This window comes from Suncus etruscus, chromosome 11 (assembly GCF_024139225.1).
Source record: "Suncus etruscus isolate mSunEtr1 chromosome 11, mSunEtr1.pri.cur, whole genome shotgun sequence".
NCBI lineage: Eukaryota > Metazoa > Chordata > Mammalia > Eulipotyphla > Soricidae > Suncus > Suncus etruscus.
Window position 1 is genome coordinate 26,490,012 of NC_064858.1, and position 14,214 is coordinate 26,504,225.

At 36.5% G+C, this 14,214-nt stretch overlaps 1 protein-coding gene across 1 annotated transcript in view; it reads left to right on the plus strand.

Annotated features, from left to right (window-relative positions):
• ST8SIA1 (ST8 alpha-N-acetyl-neuraminide alpha-2,8-sialyltransferase 1) overlaps window positions 1–14,214 on the plus strand; it is a 147,016-nt gene that overhangs the window by 131,146 nt on the left and 1,656 nt on the right. The gene's annotated exons all lie outside the window — the stretch shown is intronic.

A 14,214-nucleotide genomic window follows, 5' to 3' on the forward strand; every position in this document is an offset into this window, starting at 1 on the left:
AACTAGTATCTTGATCTAAATTTTTTGAATTGTGTTCCTAATTTTTCTGAGTTAGTTTCAAATCCTCTCCCACATTTATGAAGAATATATGTTTACTTGGCACAGAATAACTTTAAGAATGGGCACTGACCTGTAAGCTAACCTGAAGATCAGACCTATATCTCTTGTCCACGTCTGTGGACATTCATCTTCTTTTTTTTTTGTTTTGTTTTGTTTTGTTTTGTTTTGCTTTGTTTTTTTGGATCACACCCCTGGCAGCACTCAGGGGTTCCTCCTGGCTCTGTGCTTTATTTTTGTTTTGTTTTGGTTTTGGGTCACACCTAGCGGCAGTCAGGAGTTTCTCCTGGCTCTGCATTCAGAAATCGCTCCTGGCAGGCAAGGGAGGCCATATAGGAAGTCGAGATTTGAACCACAGTCGGTCTTGGATCGACTGCATGCAAGGCAAACGTCCTACAGCAGTGCTATTTCTCCAGACTGCACTCTGTGGACTTTTCTTCCTTTCCTGTCCAGTACTAAGAACCCTATGGTTTCCTCCACTCCCCTTTGTATGCAAATTCATCTAATGTTTAAGGGAAAAATCCTTCTGTCCTTTTATCTGTCTGTGAAACCTGCTAGCCTCCCTTCTTACTCCTCTGATTTTCTTCTTTGGCCTGCTTGAGTTTTCTCTCCCATTCCCTGCTTTTGCTGCTGAGGCACTCTCAGCAAAAAATGCTATTTCTCTTCCACTCCTTTTCACTCTTGTGTTTGTATCAGAGAAAACTTAACCTGGACCCATGCTCAAAATTCATTTCAAGATAGGGTGTCTCTAAAGGGCTGGCTTCAATTTCTTTTCTTCTTGGGAACATTCCCAATCTAGATTGAGAACTTATATTTGGCTAGTTTTTTTTAAAATTTGCATTCTTAGGGCCGGCATGGTGGCGCTAGAGGTAAGATGTTTTCCTTGCCAGCACTAACCTAGGACAGACCTTGGTTCGATCCCCTGGCCTCCCATATGGCCCCCAAGCCAGGAGTGACTTCTGAGCACATAGCCAGGAGTAACCCCTGAGCGTCACCGGATGTGGCCTCAAAACCAAAAAAAAAAAATTTATTTTTGCATTCTTAGGATGTATTTTAATGATTTTGCATGAGTATATTTGATGTGAAGCATTGTTATAATCCAGTATAATTTTTCATGGAAGAGACACACCCATTGAATAAGGAGGTTTGGAGGTGGGAAGGATTATAAAGCAATTGAAAAATAACATTCACGATAAAGAAAAAAAGAAGCAACAACTGGCAAACTAACATCACAATGGAGAGGGGAAAGTGACAGCTAGCAAGGGCGAATAGCAAATGGTCCAGTTAATAGTAAAACAAGTAAATATTATGAAAAAAGTGAGTTAGCACACTGAAACATTTGAACACAAAGTATATCAATAAGGAAAATATTTTAGTAAAATTCTTACAGAAAAAAATCAGATCAAATATTGTGTTAAAAGAAGTCAGCTTTTAAAAAGATGTTTGACATAACTTGACAAGTTGTCAAGTTGTCATATTTAATATATACTGTATACTGAGGAGATAGTATAAAAATATGAAAACCAAAGTGAAGACACGATAAATTCTATATTACATTGAAAAGAGCCAAAGAGAAAACTCATTATTTGAGTTTGACTTTGCATTTATTGATTACTGAGGAGGCTGACCTTTTGAAAGGCCATTGTTAACACTATAACACATAAATATGTTTACTTTCTAAAGAATGAAACATTCCCCAAAAGGCTAAAATGTCCTCTGACTTTGCCTCCCCCGTATATAGCTTCTGCTCTTCAGAAAAGTAACCATTGTTTCAGCTTAATGTATATCCTCTCAACATTTTTCTTCATTAAGCACATGCTTAGTGTTCTCTTTCTTTCCTTCTTTCTTTCTCTTTCTTTCTTTCTTTCTTTCTTTCTTTCTTTCTTTCTTTCTTTCTTTCTTTCTTTCTTTCTTTCTTTCTTTCTTTCTTTCTTTCTTTCTTTCTTTCTTTCTTTCTTTCTTTCTTTTTCTTTCTTCTTCTTTCTTTCTTTCTTCTTTCTTTCTTTCTTTCTTTCTTTTTCTCTTTCTTTCTTTCTTTCTTTCTTTCTTTCTTTCTTTCTTTCTTTCTTTCTTTCTTTCTTTCTTTCCTTTCTTTCTTTCTTTCTTTCTTTCTTTCTTTCTTTCTTCTTTCTTTCTTTCTTTCTCTTTCTTTCTTTCTTTCTCTTTCTTCTTTCTTTTTCTTTCTTTCTTTTTCTTTCTTCCTTATTTCTTTCTTTCTTTCTTTCTTTCTTTCTTTCTTTCTTTCTTTCTTTCTTTCTTTCTTTCTTTCTTTCTTTCTTTCTTTCTTTCTTTCTTCCTTCCCTCCTTCCTTCCTTCCTTCCCTCCTTCCTTCCTTCCTTCCTTCCTTCCCTCCTTCCTTCCTTCTCTCCTTCCTTTCCTTCCCTCCTTCCTTTCCTTCCCTCCTTCCCTCCTTCCTTCCCTCCTTCCTTCCTTCCTTCCTTCCTTCCTTCCTTCCTTCCTTCCTTCCTTCCTTCCTTCCTTCCTTCCTTCCCTCCTTCCTTCCCTCCTTCCCTCCCTCCTTCCCTCCTTCCTTCCCTCCTTCCTCCTTCCTTCCTTCCTTCCTTCCTTCCTTCCTTCCTTCCTTCCTTCCTTCCTTCCTTCCTTCCTTCCTTCCTTCCTTCCTTCCCTCCTTCCTTCCCTCCTTCCTTCCTTCCCTCCCTCCTTTCCTTCCCTCCTTCCTTTCCTCCTTCTTTCCTTCCCTCCTTCCTTTCCTCCTTCCTTCCTTCCCTCCTTCCTTTCCTTCCCTCCTTCCTTCCTTCCTTCCTTCCCTCCCTCCTTCCCTCCTTCCTTTCCTCCTTCCTTCCCTCCCTCCCTCCTTCCTTCCTTCCTTCCTTCCTTCCTTCCTTCCTTCCTTCCTTCCTTCCTTCCTTCCTTCCTTCCTTCCTTCCTTCTCTTTTCTTGGTTTGGGGCCACACCCAGAGGCACTCAGGGATTACTCCTTGTTCTGTGCTCAGAAATAGCTCCTGGCAGGCTCCAGAGACAATATGGGATAAAGGAGATTGTCATAGGTCAGCTGGGTGCCTGTAAGACAAATGCCCTACCCACTGTGCTATTGCTCTGCCCACCTTTGTACTGCTATATTTATCATTGATTTTGGTCCTTATACTTTAAGACAAAAACTTTTTCTTTGTATCTATTGCAATGTGGGAATTAAACCAAAGTTTCACATCGGTAAGGAGCTTTTCCCTTTGATATTCCTCTTATCTTAACTTGCCTTCAGTATATACGAGTGTTTGCCAGCAATCTGAATTTTAGAACTATCCAATAAATGTTATTAAAAATAATTGTGGCATTTTGAAGTTAAATTAAACCTATAATTTATTTGGAGATAAATCTTTCAATATTCATTATTATCTACCCCCAAATGTTTATTTATTTTTTAGATAGTTCATTTCAAGGTGTTTGGGCTACTGCTTTTACAAGTGAAATCATGGTTTTACTCTGGTTTTCTATTTTGTAATTCTCTTTTTTTTTTTTCTTCAGTTGTCTTTTTTTTTTTTAATAAATCTCAGAGCTGAAAAGAGCCTTGTATAAATTCTTAGTTTATTGCAGTGGGAAATAAATGCTAAGATCACAATCTGTGCCTGTATTTTGGAACTGAATTGATGGCATACCCCCTAATTTTATTGTGACTATTGTCATGGCTTTTGGTTTGTACTCTCTAGTTGTTTAGTCTGTGTTAATGTCATGCCTTGTATGACTCAAAATCTCTGCTAACCCACACTAATTGTATCCTTCCTTCCAGAATTCTCCGAGCAATTTTTTTAGTCCATGTAATGGTATAGAGAATTTATGGTGAGTGATATTTAGTATGAAGAAAAGACATTAATCCATCTGAGCTGAGTAGTTGGTTGAATATAGACTTGTTTTCTCTGACACATGAAGAGGATACATGCAAATGAATGCAAGATTTTTTATATTAACTTATACTACATTTAAAGATATTGTGTAATATATAGTTAAAATTTTTGGTTACCCAGGAGATCCGCATTTAAAGTTAGAACTGGAGATTTGGTTTGGAGGAACCATTAACAATGAACGAGATTTAGTTTGTGACTTGTTTTTTTATTTGGTTTTGGTTTTGTGGTGATTCATGGCTATACTCAGAATTTACTCCTGTCTCTGCATTCAAGGATCTCTCCTGAAGGGGCTTTCATGGCACTATTGGTTGTGTGGATTGAACTCAGGTAGACCCTGTGCAAAGCAAGTACCCTAATCTCTGCAGTTTAACAATGAATTATATTTTAAAGTAATGAGACTGGATACAAAAGAATCTAGGGAAGAGATTGTGAACATAGGACAGAGGTCTAGAGAATATGTGTAGAGAAGAAAAGCCAAGGAAGCAGAAAAGCTTTATTCATTTTTTTTTAATTTTTAAAGAAGTTAACATGTACGTAAAAGGAAATGTAAAAAGCAAGAAACAAAGAAGACAGTCATACCCAATGACAGTTATGCCTAATATGTCTCTGTAGGCACTGTTTAAAGAACTTTAAGCCAAAGAAAACTGCAAAAATAAAAGTTAAACATTGTTTTAAAAAACTTAATTTTAGAGCAGTTTTGATTTAACAATAAAATTAAAGTGTAGAGATTTCCCATGTATAATATTCCACATCTGACATGCATAGCCATCTCCATTATCAGTATCTTCCATCAAAGCAACATTTGTTATAGCCGATGAATTTAAATGGATATAATTACCCAAGGTCCATATTTCAGCTAAGGGTGCACTTTTGGTCAGTTGTGCACTCTTTGGTCAGATGAGTGATGACATATTTCTATTATTTTTAGTATCAGGTAGAGTATTTTACTGCTCTAAAAGTCAAGACTTTCCTTTCTTCAGGATTTCTAGGAGCCATCGATCTGTAACCTTTTCCAGAATGTCATATAGGTGGAATCATGAAGTATATTGCCTTTCATGTTGATTTTTTTTAGTTAGAAATATGCATTTTGAGTTCTCCTATGTTGTTTTCATTTTATTTTCAATGAGCCTCCCAAACATTGCTCAGGGAGCCTAAGGGGCCTTTCCCAGTGATTCTTAGCCAACTTGACTTGCCAGAACCCAAAGATATGGTGGGGACTGTTTGGGCTCTGTGACATTGGCAATTAGTTAGGCCACAAGGTAATGGTGGACTTCCATTACCATTCCAGGACACCACTGTTCCTTCAGAGCAACAGCACCAGTGAAGCTCAGATGAGCATGTGATATTGGGGATCAAACAGGCTGCCCTTATTAAAGGTTTGTGCCTTCTCCCCTCTACTATCGGTCTGCCCTCTCATATATTTTGAGTGCTGCATTAGATACTATTTTATGAATATGACATAGTATTTTTATCTCTCATATACTGAAGGACATCATTTTGCTAACTTCCAAGTCACAATTATGAATAGAGCTACTATTAGCATGTGTGTTGGGGTGTTTGTGTGGATATATTTTCAACTTTGTTGTGTAAATATCAAAAAGCATGATTACTGGACACCATGATCAGAGCATGTTTAATTTTATAAAAAAAACCTGTCAAACTGTCTTTGAAAATTACTATTTTGTCATCCCTCCAGAAGTGAGTGAAGTTCTTGTAATACCACATCCTTATCTGCATTGGGTAATTTCTTCATTTGGATGTCTGCCATTCTTTTAAATATGGAGCTATTATTTTTCTTATTATTATTATTTTATTCCATTTATTATTTTATTTATGATTTTATCTTTATTTTATTTATACATTATTCCCACTCATTTTATTCCCATTTTAAAATTTCCCATTATTATCTTCATTTTGGTTTTCTTGTAGACAAATGATGAGATATTTTTTTAAATTTTATTTTATTGAAGTAATTGTGATCTACAGAGTCCTTCATCATTCAATTTCAGATATACAGTGAGTCAGGGCTATTCCCAACACCAATGTCAACCTCCCTCTACCAATGCCACCACCCGTTGCCCCCTGGCCTGCCAGTATAACAGGCCCCTTTAAGTTTAGATAGTTAAAGTTTAGGTCTCTTGATTCTATTGTTGTTGGATATTTAGTTCTGTCCTTAATACTTCGTTGCCAGTCTTCTTGTGGGTGCCATTCCTGGTGGGCGTAGGGAGAAGGAGAAGTTGGAAGTTAAGCCCTTTGTGTCACTCTACCTCTATAGCCACATGGATACTGGATCATTTATTTTATTTCTAATATTTTGAATTGAATCACCATAAACTATAGAGTTACAAAGTTGTTCACATTCAGTTTCAGGTTTATAGTGTTCTAACACCAACCCCTTTACCATTGTCCACTTCCTTCCACCAATGTTCCCAGTTTCTCTCTTATCCCCAACCCTTCCTCACTGGCAGACAATTTTGTCTTTTTCTTTTTTCTTTTTTACTCACCATTGAGGCACTGAGATGCACGATACTGTGTTATTGATAGGAGTATCATGCATATCACATTACTACCTCTCTGCATCTGGTCCTGGTCTAAAGTGACCACTTCCCTTTATCAATGTATTTGTTCCAACTCCCCACCACTAGTGCCTAATGACAAGTTTCTTAGAAAGGATTTTTTTATATCCCTAATATGAGTGAGATCATTCTGTGTCTGTCTCTCTCCCTCTGACTCATTTGTCCATGTATTAGCAAATTGCATGATTTCATCTTTTCTTGTGGGTGAATCTGTCTCTTTATTGACAGATCTGTTTTGGGGCACTTAGATTGCTTACAGATTTGGTTGTTGTGAATAGTGCTGTAAAGAACATAGGAATGGAGATGTCTTTGGCCTGTCTTTAAAATTTTTTTTTTACAATTTTAGTAGGTTTTTTTTTTTCAAACAACTTTATTTGGGGAAGAGGGATTTTTAAGCTGTGCTTGTGGCATTCAGACACCCCTCCCATCTGGACAGGTTGGTATCTATCTTTTTCTGTTAAAAGTTTGGCATTCTTGGGAATCAATGCCCAGGAGTAGATATTCTGGTCCAGATTGGAGTCCTATTTTTAATTTATTGAGAAGTCTTTATTGTTTTCCACAGAAGATGACATTTACACCAACAGTGAATGAAGCTGCTTTTTTTTTTTTATCACATTCAGTAAACAACTAGCCTACATTGGTTGTTTCTGTACTCTTTGATATTTGCATTTGCTACCTAAGTTTTTTTTTTTGTTTTGAATTCCTGTTTATCTGATTTTTAATTTTTGCAGTATGTGTTTTGATATGACCTTTTTCAATGCATAATATTAATTGACTTTTGGCTAATGACTATAAATTGCTCAGTCTTTGTATGATTACAGGTTTTCATTTTTATTTTTACCAAAATAATGCATGTACATAGTTGCAAAAATCAAATAGTATGACAACATTTAAAATAGAAAGCAGCAATTTCCTGACTCATGCTCTCCTAAACACTGTTCCCAGACTTTTAACCTCTCCAGATGATTCTCCTCTTGAAAACAGCATAGCATGCCTAATTGCATTTTAAAATGAGTCTGTGATTGTTTCTGCCTTTTGTTTTTTTAATCCGTGGATATGTGTCTCTATTTCATTGTGTCCTCTTTTATTTCTTGAAGCAGTGTTTTGTAGTTTTCTTTATATAGGTCCTTCGCCTCTTTAGTTAAGTTGACTCCAAGGTATTTGAGTTTCTGTGGCACCATTGTGAATAGATTGTTTTTTAAGGTCATATTTATTCCTTTTTGGTTTTGTTTTGGGGCCATGGCCGGTGATGCTCAAGGGTTAATCATGTCTGTGCATTCAGAAATCATTCCTGGTTGAAGAAGGGACCATATGGGACGCTGGAGATCGAACTGAGGTCCGTCCTGGATCAGCCATATGCAAGGCAAACATCCTCCCACTGCACTATCGCTCTAGCCTCTATTCTTTTTCATTACTTGTATAGAAGAAGGCCATTGAATTTTGTGTTAATTTTGTAGCTCATCACTTTAATATATAAATCTATTGTTTCTAGAAGCTTTTTGGTAGTCTGTAGGTTTTCTAAATATAATATCTCATCTGCAAACAGTGAGAGCTTACTTCTTCCTTTATCTATCTAGATACCCTTAATATTCTTTCTTTGTTTTCTTATTTTTGTTTTTTTTTGCCTAATTTCTATGGCAAGTACTTCCAGTAATCATTAAAATGAGTGGTGAGAGGGGAGAGTCTTGTCTTGTACCAGATTTTAGAGGAAAGGCTTTTAGTTTCTCTCCATTAAGTATAATACTTGCTTGTGGTAAATGGCCTTGACTATATTGAGAAAAGATCCTTCCATTCCCATCTTGTTGAGTTTTTTTTATCAAGAATAATAAGCCTTATCAAATAATTTTTGTGTCTATTGATATAAACATATGGTTTTTATTTTTTCTTTTGTTGTATGGTATATTACATTGATTGATTTATGTATGTTAAACAATTCTTGCATCCCTGGAATGAAACCTATTTGGTCATGGTATATGACCTTCTTGATAAGGCGTTGAATCCTATTTGCTTGGATTTTGTTGAGGATCTTTACATCTGTGTTCATCAGAGATATTGATCTGTAGTTTTCTTTTTGGCAGCATCTCTGTTTGCTTTTGGTATCAGGGTGATGTTAGATTTGTAAAAACTATTTGGGTATGTTTGTTTCTTCAATATTCTGAAAGAGCTTGAAAAGTATTGGTAGTAGTTCCTCTTGAAATGTTTGAAAGATTTCATTATTAAATCCATCTGGGCATGGTCTTTTGTTTTTGGGAAGACTTTGATCACCACTTTAATTTCCTCAATAGTGATAGATCTGTTTAGATATGCTAGATAACTCTAGTACAATGGTGGAAGATTTTAAGAAATCAAAAGATACGTAGACACAAATTATCAGAATTTGTGGGACACAGCAAAAGTGATACTAAGAGGAAAATCCATAGCTATGCAAGCACACATCAGAAATACAGAAGGGAACTACATAAATAACTTATAGACATAGCATATAAAATTAGAAAATGATCAATAAAATGAACCAAAAATAGATAGACAGAAGAAGATAACAAAGCTTAGAGCAGAAATCAATAAAGTGGAAATCCAAAAAACAATCTGAAAGATCAATGAAAGTAAAGGTTGGTTATTTGAAAAAATAAACAAAATTGATAAACCACTAGCAAAACTCCCTAAAAAAGGGAGAAAGAAACTTAATAAGCTGGATTAGAAATGAAAGGGGGGGCAGTGAGGTGGCGCTAGAGGTAAAGTGTCTGCCATTCAAGCACTAGCCAAGGAAGGACCGCGGTTTGATCCCCCGGCATCCCATATGGTCCCCCCAAGCCAGGGGCAATCTCTGAGCACTTAGCCAGGAGTAACCCCTGAGCATCAAATGGGTGTGGCCCCAAAAACAAAGCCAAAAAAATGAAAAGGGGGAGATCACTATAGCTACTACAGAGATCCAAAGGATAATCAGAGACTACTTTGAGAAACTCACAAAATAAGGATACCTGGAAAAATGGATAAATTCTAATTCTGGACTTTTATTTTCAATTATTAATGATTGTATACATACATATTTCTTACAAAAATTTATACAAATTAAAGATGGATAAAATTTTTCTGTGTCTTCAAGGCATATACAAAAATTGAGTTTAAGTTGAAACACACAGAGAAGACTACTGACATTTTTAGAAAGGCTAAGCTTGATAAAGAAATGATAATGTGGTCAGACTGATAGTACACTTGGTAGGGCATTTCTTTGCATAAAGCCAACCCAGGTTCAATCCCTGGCATCTTATATGATCCCCCAAGCACAGATAGGAGTTAACCCTGAGCACTGTTGGCATGACCCCAAAATCCCAAAGAGAAAGAAAAAAAGGAAGGAAGGAAGGAAGGAAGAGAGGAAGTAAGGGAGGAAGGGGGAAAGAGAAAGAAAGAAAAAGAAAGAAAGAAAGAAAGAAAGAAAGAAAGAAAGAAAGAAAGAAAGAAAGAAAGAAAGAAAGAAAGAAAGAAAGAAAGAAAGAAAGAAAGAAAGAGAAGAAAAAGAAAGGAGGGAAAGGAAGAAAGGAAAGAAAGATAAAGAAAGAAAAGAAAGAAAAAGAAAGAAAGAAAGAAGAAAGCAAGAAAAAAGAAAGAGAAAGCAAGAAAGAAAAAGAAGGAAGGAAGGAAGGAAGGAAGGAAGAAAAGCTAAAGTTAGGTCTTGATTTGTGTGCAAAAATTCACCAGGATAATGAATGGATGAGTACAAAGAAATCTTTTTTGCTGCATACTCAAAATGAGGGATGACAAGAAGCTGAGAATAAAAGATACTCAAGTACGAGTCTAAATAATTTTGTAACAGTTCAATAAAATGGAAAGTTACCTTATCAAGTTCTTGATCAAGATAACATTGAAATCTGTTAGATGTGTCATAAGAGATTGTTGAATGGAGGTCTGGTTTTATGGGGGCTCCCTAGCAGTACTCAAGGGTTCTGGATCTGATCTAGACGACCGGTGCTCACACCTGCAATGCAGTACAGTTGGGAGGGGTTGCTCACTGCCGCAGTCCACAAGGGCCATCTCTGCAATGTTCAGAACCATGGAAACAACACCTAGAGGTAGAAATGGGGACATGTGAGTCCTGAGATCATATTATGGGCTGAATACATGGGAGACATGTACTCTACTGAGCTATCTTCTGGCCTTCAGTTAACTTCAAATAAAACCCTTTATTGAAGAATGGAATAGGTCAACCAATAAAGTGTAATATACAATCAATAAAGTGTAATATACACTATTAAATATACCTTAATAGTGTCAGTAAAGTTCATGCTATTATAACTATGAGATGTGGTTTATTTTTCTAATTAAAAATCAAGATGAAAGACTAACCTATTCAAGAATAATTACTCTGCTTTAAGACTGGACACGCAAGGTCTGTAGCCATGGTTTTATTAGAGCTGTCTGTAGTTCTCATTAGTATGTCTTGCACAAGAAAATTGAAGATGATTTCCACAGCTGGCAGTGTATTGTGGTGTAGGAGTCATTTTGTACAACAGTGGGAGAAAATAGAAGCACAAAAGGGGAGCACGCAAGTTTTTTGACTGATCTAAAACATAGCTAGTGAAGTGAGAAGACCAAAAAGTGAGATTCAACCATAGGATCTCATAAGTGCTCTCATTTAGTTCTAATCAAGAATGCAAAGATACCGGGAAGGTGGCGCTAGAGGTAAGGTTTCTGCCTTACAAGCGCTAGCCAAGGAACGAACCGAGGTTCGATCCCCCGGCGTCCCATATGGTCCCCCCAAGCCAGGGGCGATTTCTGAGCACATAGCCAGGAGTAACCCCTGAGCGTCAAACGGGTGTGGCCCAAAAAACCAAAAAAAAAAAAAAAAAGAATGCAAAGATGAAGTTAGAGAATGTTATAAAGACAGGAGCACACATTTAGAACCTTAGTCCTTTAAAATAAGTGGATCACCTTTTTCTAAATCACAGAAGGAAAGAGGGAGTACCTCTTCCTCCTAGAATTGAGACCAGGATAATACCTAAAGATGTAAAGAAATGACTATTAAGGGATAGATATAGAGAACGAAATCTTTGACCTCTGAAAAGTTTATCTGCTTCCTATAGCAAAGCACCCTGGAAATGCTCAACCACTCATTTCAGCATTCAAAATAACAGGCTGTGGTAACTATAGATTGAGAACGAAGGTGCAAATGACATAAAAGTTGCTTGAAAAGTGTGTGCATTTGAAGAAGAAAGCAGTTACATGTTAGGAAGACAGTACAGTCTTTTCATGGGGTCTGGCATGAGAATGGCTGAGCAGAACTTATTTTGAAATTTAGGAGCAGGAATTTATGTACCTCTGTGGTTTCTGCTAGAATAAAGTACTAAAAAATCCTGCCATCACATCTCAAATGGTTGGTCTCAGAAGAGATATGCTAAAGCAAACTGCCAGATCAAGGACATGGAGAGAATTACAATTGCCCTTTCTTTTGGACTGAGAAATACACCTTTCCTGGTAGACAGTAACTAATGCTTATGACTGTATAGAATCCTATGGATTTGTATATTCTGAATTTCACTTTCACATACATATATATGTATATATATGTATTATATATATATATATATATATATATAACCCTGCCAAAGAGACAGACTAGTAGAGACCTCAGTTTTTCTTTTTTTATTTTAATGAAAATGTATCACACAGTTAACATCATTGACAGTAATACATTTGTTTCCAGATAAGTGAGATTAAAGTTATAAAAAAAATAGAAAAAATGTTAAAAAGAGAAATCAGTTTAAATAAGAAACAAAGAATAAAGAAAAAGTACAATAGCGAGCACATTTTGTGAAAATAATTTTATCTCCACTGAAGTAAAGTCATTAATACACTGGTCTGGGGTTTAGTAAGGTTTAGTAAGCTCTTGTTGTTAACTGTCCATTTTGTTAAATCAGTATTTTCCTATAGGTATTACAGCTTTAAACAAATGAATTTGTCAAGAAATTCAAAGCACTATTACCATTACTGTGGATTTTGTGGGCATGTTTCCAGCTGCCAGGCTGCCAGGGAGCATGCCCATACTTGCACCAAAAACCTACTCTTGAACCAAAAAGCCCCCAAACTGGTGTACCTGAAGTTCGGTCAGATTGCTGTCTCCAAAGAAAATTGTAGAGGGGCCATCTGTAAAACAGTGATTCTGGGTGATGGAGGCAGAAGGCGTGGCTTCAGCAGGAGAGAGGGACTTGGCCAACCCTCTCCTCCCAAGATTGCCAGCCTTTTGCTGAATGACCAGTGTACCCATAATTTTTCACAGCTTCTTGTGAAAAATCTTGTTTCAAGAAAAGACTGAGTTACATCTTGTTCAAGAAAGATCTCATTTCAAGAAAAGAACAAGTTACATCTTGTTGAAGCCAAGAGTGAGCCTATGGAGCTGCCCGATGAGAACATGGTGGCTCAATTCCTTTCTTAGTGTCTAGCAGTGGTCCTCAAACTATGGCCCGCGGGCCACATATTGTATTTGTATCTGTTTTGTTTCTTCATTGCAAAATAAGATATATGTAATGTGCATAAGAATTCGTTCATAAGTTTTGTTTTTACTATAGTTAGACCCTCCAATGGTCTGAGGGACAGTGAACTGGCCCCCTGTTTAAAAAGATTGAGGACCCCTGGCAGAGCACCTCATTTAACATGAGTGCCTCACTTCCCTTGGGAGAACAAGTTCTGAGGCCTGCTCTAGATGTATCTCTCTTCATGTGAGATTGTTGATCACCTCTTAACCAAATTTCACCTAACCTATCTGAGCTGTTGTTATTTTTTTTTTAATAAAATTAACCAATTACTAAAAAACTGTTAAATATTTAAAATGTAAGTAGCAAATATTCTAAAGGCTATTTGTTGTGACTTTGCTTTAAATATTCACTGCGCTGAGCATCCATTAACTTCCCCTTTTCAGCCCAACATATCACAAGGACACTGCTTGCCCTCCACTGTTCAATGTACACTATTCATGGCAGATCCTCAAGATTCCTTTCTTCCTATTCTCCCATTACCCAAAAGGAAGTATATTTGCCTGCCATTCCTTATGAGTAAATTATGGGCACACTCCACTTTCTCCCAAGGCAGAATAATTTTTCTATTTGTTTTAAAATAGTATTTTGTTTTTAAATAAATAAATAAATATTAATTGTTGTATGTGGGTTATCATCTTTTACTCACATAGAGTTTAGTTTCCATTTTGTTTTCTATTCTAAATTGTACTTAATTTTTTTTTTTTTTGGTTTTTGGGCCACACCCAGCGGTGCTCAGGGGTTACTCCTGGCTGTCTGCTCAGAAATAGCTCCTGGCAGGCACGGGGGACCATATGGGACACCGGGATTCGAACCGACCACCTTTGGTCCTGGATCGGCTGTTTGCAAGGCAAACACCGCTGTGCTATCTCTCCGGGCCCTTGAATTTCTTTTGGCAAAAAAATCCCAGCTCATTAAATTTTTAATTCTGAAATACATGGCAAAGATATATACTGTCAATGTTAGATGACATTGAATTGGGGTGCTTTTCTTTATATAATCCAAACTGAACAGGCACAAAGAAATAAAGAATTTTTGAAACAAACAATATGAGAGACTCTCAGCATCATTTTATAGTAGTAATGAGTCTTTTTTTCATGTTCTGTAATTAGGCAATAGCACTTATTAATATTAATATTCATGTAAAACTAGAATCTCCCTGAAAGAAGGTACTTACTTAGAAGATGTTTCTTTCAT